At 58.5% G+C, this 6,330-nt stretch overlaps 1 protein-coding gene across 6 annotated transcripts in view; it reads left to right on the top strand.

Annotated features, from left to right (window-relative positions):
* Positions 1 to 2,483: 2,483 nt before the first annotated feature.
* Bcorl1 (BCL6 corepressor like 1) overlaps positions 2,484 to 6,330 on the top strand; it is a 71,397-nt gene continuing 67,550 nt past the window's right edge. For 3 of the 6 annotated variants that reach the window (XM_029560418.1, XM_008826717.3, XM_029560417.1), the window contains exons 1-2: positions 3,182 to 3,340; positions 3,889 to 3,997. The gene's annotated coding sequence lies outside the window, so the exon portion shown is untranslated. Of the gene's footprint in view, positions 2,611 to 3,181; positions 3,341 to 3,888; positions 3,998 to 4,822; positions 4,975 to 6,330 lie in introns of those variants that run through there. The other 3 variants (XM_029560415.1, XM_029560414.1, XM_008826716.2) reach the window with 3 other exon arrangements.

Raw genomic sequence — 6,330 nt, forward strand, 5'->3', positions numbered from 1 at the left:
GGGATCAGGCTGGCACTACTTGGCCAAATGTTAGGGTACTCCCCCCGCCGTTCCCCCACACCCAGCTCTTTCTATTGTACCAAGTGTCCAGTCTGGGCCAGTAGATGTTAGTGAAGGGAAAATTAAGAAAGACAATTTGTCTTCCTAGACAAGAAAAGAGTATTTCTAGATTCTAGAAAAGAGTATTTTGGCACTTTGCAGAAATGCCATAGTATGCTGAAAAGAACTAATGTGGATGCAGGACTACTGGGGTTCTTGGCTCAGAAATTCACTAGCTGTGTGACCTTGAGCAAGTCACTTGTAGATGCTCAAGAGACTCAGTTTCCTCAATTACAAAACCAAGAGTTATAGCAAGAAACAAATGAAACAAGAGTGAATGGGCATTGTAAATACTCCGATGTTCAAAGTTAAGGTACTACTTATTATGGCTATGTTATGTTGCTAGTCTCAAATAAAATAATCATTGATATCTACATCCTTTAAAGGTTTCCCATAAGCTCTCCCCAACCCTGAGCCTTGGTTTTCCATAATCTCCCATAGGGCAGGGAGCCTGGCCCCCAACAGGAAAGGGCTCAGAAAAACTAGAACTTTAGCCAGGAAACAACCATCTTGCCACAACCTTCATTTTGCCAGATAAATGGTGCAGTCAAATAGTGTGACACACTAGTGTAAGCTGAGATGTCCAAAAATCCATTTCTGCCACAAAACAGAGCAGAGTAAACCTAAGGTCCCAGGGCCTAAAGATAAGTGGAGATTTAGTAATGACTAATATAATCAAAATCAGTGAAGACAGTCAAGTTAAAGCAGGATTGTTAGGGTCTGGAACATCAGGCCACATGGAGCTGATTTCCCTGTTAAGTGATGCATTTTGAGTTCACATGTTGATAAGCTTAAATATATTTCTAAATATTCATTTTTCCCTTGGTGCAAACTACTTTTTAACAGGTGTGTGCCTGGGCATTGGTGGATGGGAGTGGCATAGTCAAGCAGCTAGTGAAGAGATTCCCAAAGCAAAATACATTGGCTCTCCTGTGTCTACATTGCTGGGAGTTATTTGTGAGATTGGTCAGGATAATAGGGGTTACAGAACACCAGGCCTCAGACAACAGCAAAGCCACCACAGCCTTAGCTAGCTGCTCCTATACTCAACTGTATCCCTCAGACCAGGTGAGGGAGACATAGCAACTCTCAACTGCCATCTGTAAAGTCTTTTCAAAGGACAGAAGACACCCCCTAGCTTAGAGATGAAACCTCTGGGAGGGTGGGGGGTGGGGGGAGAACCAATCCTGCAGGGTTCCCTTCTAGTTCAAATGATCATGTGGCTTCCTTAGTATAGATAAATATATAGTAAATAATGTCAATATAGCTGTATATAAAGTTTTTTTTTTTCAAATCCCTGTTTTCCTTTCACATTCTGTTTACAAAGCAATAATCCTCTAGGAACTGCTGGACACCTCCCCTGATACCCTCTAGGCTGAGACAATGCCTTTGAAGTCCCCACCACCAGCTCTGGGTTGAGCTGCTAAGAAATACCCTAAGACCGAAAGCAAGTCAACCAACATCTTCAACAACTTCGCAAATCCGCTCTCCTTGCTCTCCTCGGAGTTAAAGTCAGCAGAGTTCGAACGTGGACCGCAAGCTTCTAAGCCCTTCTAGGGATGGCCTGCCCGCGATGTAAACACACAGGATTTATTCCTTTGGCTAGGCGGGGAGTAGTTAGGGTAAAAGGAGAAGGGTCAAGGGGCTCAGACCGGTGTCTGAAGAGCCTTGGGGTAAGCGGCCAAAAACCAAGTCCTCAGTCCTCTTCTAGTCAGGTTTTTGCCCCTAAGTCCTGCAGGCTTCCAACCCTTTACAGACCTTTCGCCGCGCTCCTCCTCGGATTCCACCCTCGGGGTCTCCCCCAAACCCAGATGCCTCCGCGCCCAGGAAAGGGATGCCCACTGACGGCGACTCAAGGGGTTTGCAGCCTGGGAGGCTGCCACAAGGGTGGGCCGCCCCGGAGTCGCGAGGCAAGGCGGCTAGCCCCGGCATTTTTCTTTCCCTAGCACCTGTCCCACTTCGGTGCCGGGGCTGGGGCTGTGCCGGAGCGCGGCCTCAGTTCTGGAGCGCTGGAACCACGCACCAAGGGTGCGAAACTGGGGGGCCAATGGAGGGGCGAGGTGTCTGGCGGGGACGTTCCCCCTCAGGCAAGACCCCAGACCTCCCGCACAGACAGAGTCAAACGGGGAGAGCGTGTTACATATAAAGCAGGAGCGAAAACGATCGCTCTCCGACCCCGAACGGCGTTGCGGCACCCCCCCCCCTTCCTGGAGCGGAGAGCTGGCTGGGGAAGGTGGCTCGGCTCTTCCCGGGTGGCCAGTGCGGGGTCTGCGGCTGCCCGGCAAGGTTCCGGCTTCCCTGGGGTTGGCAGGGGGAGCCCCGAGAACTGCAGGCCCGCCCCCCCTTCCTCCTCCACCTTCCCCTCCTCCCCCACGTGTCCTCCCGGAGCCCAGCGGCCTGATCCCTGCACCCCCCACCCCGCCACCTCCCTCCTCCTCCCGCTTTGCCCGCTTCCCCCGCGGCGTGGAGAAGAGCAAAGTTGCGACAGCGGCCGGGGGGGGTTATGCCCAGGTGAAGGGGGGCGCTGTGACGGGGGCGGGAACGGCATGGCTCTGCTACGGGGGCGGGGGGAGGATAAAGAAACTTGCTTCGCACAGCCCCCACCCCGCGCGGGTTCGGATCTTGCGCGAACCGATCCCTCGTGGGGAGAAGCTGCAACGCAACCGGGACCGAGGCCGGCACCCAGACCGGGACGGAGACTGGGAGCGCGCGCTCCGGCCGCTCTGCGAGCGCAGGCAGGCCAGCACCCGGGCAGGGGCGGGGTGGGTGGCCGCGCACCGGACCGAACCACCACTCCGGTGTCGTGGGCGCGGGCCGAACCTGAACCGGGCCGACTTAGCTGGCGAAGTAGGACGTGGATTCGGGGGGCGGGGCGCGGCGGGAGGTGGGAAACCAGGCCCTGCCGGACTGGCCTGGCCGTGGGGGCGGGGGGCGAGTTCGGGGCACTTGCTGGGCTCTGGACCGAGCGCTAGGGCGGGGCGGCGCTAGGGGCTGGGCCCGACCCTCCGGGAGAGGGCGAGGGGAGGGGGAGCAGGGGGTGGAGTAGGGGCGTGGAGTTGCTAGAGGGGTCTGGCCTCGGCCGGGGGCGAAGGTAGATCGGCGGGGCCGCGAGCGGAGGGAGGGAGGGAGGCCCGCGGCAGCGCGGCGGCGGCGAAGGCCAGCTTCCGCGGAGTTTGTGCCCGGGCTTCCCGGCTGGGCTCCGGCCACCTCTCGCGCACAAATGGGGCTAGGGGACTGACTGGTAAGCAACTCCCGAGTGTTAGACGGTGTTCGGAGACGATTCCCGGAAAAACGAGGAAAGACGCCGTCTGCAGTGTGCCGCACCCCCACCCCCCACCTCTTAGCATCTGGATTGTGCTCTCTGGGGGCCGCGGACCCTCTCCGCCGCAATCCTTTCACTCTCCAGTACCCCTTCCTTCTCCCTTCCCCTTCCTAGGCCATCTGACTCTTCTAGGGGTACGTGTTTGCCGGGTGGAAGGCGTCGGGGGGCTATACTTTCCCTCCCATGGGAGCAGCCTAGTTCGTATCTTATTCCTGTAAGGTAGTGGCTCTTGGAGTCGTGTGGATGTTGGGGTTTCCATAATTTAACCCTCCCCTCCAAGCTATTGATGGCTTTTAAGGAGAGGGACGAATCCCTGGATTTTCAGGACTAGAATGGGGTTTGAGGATTGGGATTTACTCTCAACTCACTTCCACCACCAACCTCTTTACTGCGAACCAGTTCCAAGGGGATTTGAACGTTGAGGGTGGGACATGGGAGCATTAATGTGCTTCCCTGTCTTTCTACAGGGTCGGCGTGGCGAAGGACAGCTAATATCAGAAGAAAAGTAGCCACCAGTCCAGCTCCAGTCGCCCCCACTATTACTTCGGTGAGGGGGACAACGCTAAAGGGATACTGGTGGGTTGGGGCCCAATATAAGGGTAGGGGTGGATAGTCGCCCCCAGAGGGACTCTTCCCTGATGAGAGAGAAAGGCGAGCCCCAGCTTGGGGAGGGTTCCGGGGAAGCAGATGGGGGGGGTGATGGGGGGCGGGAAGAATGGAAGAGTCACACCCTGCTTACGAGGGGAGACTCCCTCTGGCTCCTGAGAAAAGGGGACTGAATACGTGTGCTCTAAGGTACCGGGCAGGGGAGATCTGGGGTCTTGGGATTTGTATACTGGTTCTGGCACTAGTGGCCTGAGAAAGTCAGGTCGGGGCATAAGGTGGAGAACGTTGCAAGAAAGGCAGACACCCCCTGGCCGCAGCACCCTGATGATCTCCCTTCCTCAGCGTCCCTCTTGAGGGGTGTCGGGGGGGGCGCGGGGCTCCTGTCGCCCCGCGGATTGAGTGCCACCGCCTTTCCTGGGAGTCAAGCTTTTTGCCCAGCTTGCTACAGCTACCACTGCCTCCCTCTCCGGAATCCGCTCGGTTCTCGCAGCGATCCCCTCCTCTTCCCCTCCCCTCCCAGTGTCACCGGGGCTGCTTGGCTCTGCCCCCTTCGCCGCCGCTTGCTCCGTGCTTTCGTCCCTCCCTCTCTCTCTTGCTCCCTCCCTTTGCCTCCTCCTCCCCATCCCCCGCCTCCGCGTAAGCAGTATTCTGGGAGTTGTAGTCTTGTGCCGCGCGGGCTGGCGCCGCCCGCTGACTGGGCCGGACTCCACTTCCCGTCGAGCCATGCGACCGGCACCCACTCCACCAGGCTTCGCTCGCACACACAGACACACAGACACAGACACACACAGACACACACACACACACACACACCGTTCTCCCCCTCACTCTTTCGCTCGCCGCGGCTGCTGCCAGTGTGTGGCTCTGTCTCCTCCGCTTTGCTGAGCCCTCCCTTCTTCCTCTCAGTTCCTAGAGTCCGACCGCCGCCGCCGAGAGAGGAGAAGGAGGTCTGTGGCGATAAGGGGCGGAGGGGGGCATCGGATCCGGGCAGTATTAGGCGGGTGGTTGTTCAAAGAGGGTAAGAGGGAGCTCGGGTGGCGGCCTGAGCCTCCCTGCGGAGCCGACCCGGGAACAGGTGCGTCTTTTTTTTTTCTCTCCCCCAACCCCTCCACCCCTTTTGACTCCCCGGCTTTTTCGTATTCCCCCACCCGCCTCTTTCTATCTTAAGCCTTTCCCTAACCCTGTCCCTTTCTCGCCCGGCTGCCGCTCAGCTTGCCCCCCGGGGGCGCCGTCCTCTCAGTGTCCCCGGACGTAGCACTCCCTGGAGCTCTCTGTCCTCGCCCCTCCCTTCGGGACAGCTCCCCTCCACTTCCCACCTTCGTACCCCATCTCTGCCCTGCCCTATCCCCTTCTCGACCGCCTTCTCTTTTAGCCAGGTGAGACTTGTTCACCACGATCCAAGAGAGTCTTCCTCTCGGCTGGGCGGGGGTCTCCATGGAAACGGGGGTCGGTAGATGCTGGGAGGGGGGTGAACCATAGGAATTACCCCACTCCTCTTGAAAGGGAGGTGGAGGCTACGGTGTTGGAACTACCTGACTCCAAATCCTGATCCAAGGATCCGACGATCCGAAGGGAGCCTGACTAACAGGGCAGGGCGAGAAAGGGCTTGTTATTTTATTTTATTTTTGGGGCGGGGGGGGGGTTGTCCGTGATGAAGTCTTGAAGAACCAGGAGAAAATACCCTGAAACCTCAGAGGTGGAGGTGCGACGGGTGCTTTTCAGGGCTGCTTTCTCCCCTGATCTGGGGTGCAGGAGCCTAGGGTATGGGGTACCCCTAGGTGGCGGCGGGGCCTGGGTTCGGGAGTGGGAGTGCTGTGATGGGGGCAGGGGCAATTATACGAGTCCCTGGAAAAAAGGCGGGGGATGACTTCGGAGCGCCCTGGCTCCGCTGCCCTCGCTCTAGGGGCGGGGGCTGCCGGGCCAGTCGCGGCAGGGAGGGGGGCTTAAATTGAAGGAGGATGCGATGGGGGCAGTTCATACTAGCCCCGGCAAGCCTGGGGGGAGATCCGGCGTGCAAGCCCTCAACCCGCTTCGCGCCAGGCCTGGAGGCAAGGGGTCTGAGACCAGAGCCGAGGGCTGGAAGGAGGGAGGCTCTGGTTACGGGGCCGGCTTTCGGGATCAGGGGCAAATCTCACGGCCCTCGGAGCTGGAGGGAGAGGGATGGCCGCGAACCCCGGGGCTCTCCCACCCTGGGTCCTAAGGGGCGTGAGGAACAGACAGCAGGCCCAGCGGAACTGGATTCGAGCCGATCGCGGCCGGGGAGTGGGGGTGCTTAGTGGTGGGCTTCAGGGGGGAGTAGTCCG

This window comes from Nannospalax galili, unplaced genomic scaffold (genome assembly GCF_000622305.1).
Source record: "Nannospalax galili isolate Female #2095 unplaced genomic scaffold, S.galili_v1.0 scaffold371, whole genome shotgun sequence".
NCBI classification, from domain to species: Eukaryota; Metazoa; Chordata; class Mammalia; order Rodentia; family Spalacidae; genus Nannospalax; species Nannospalax galili.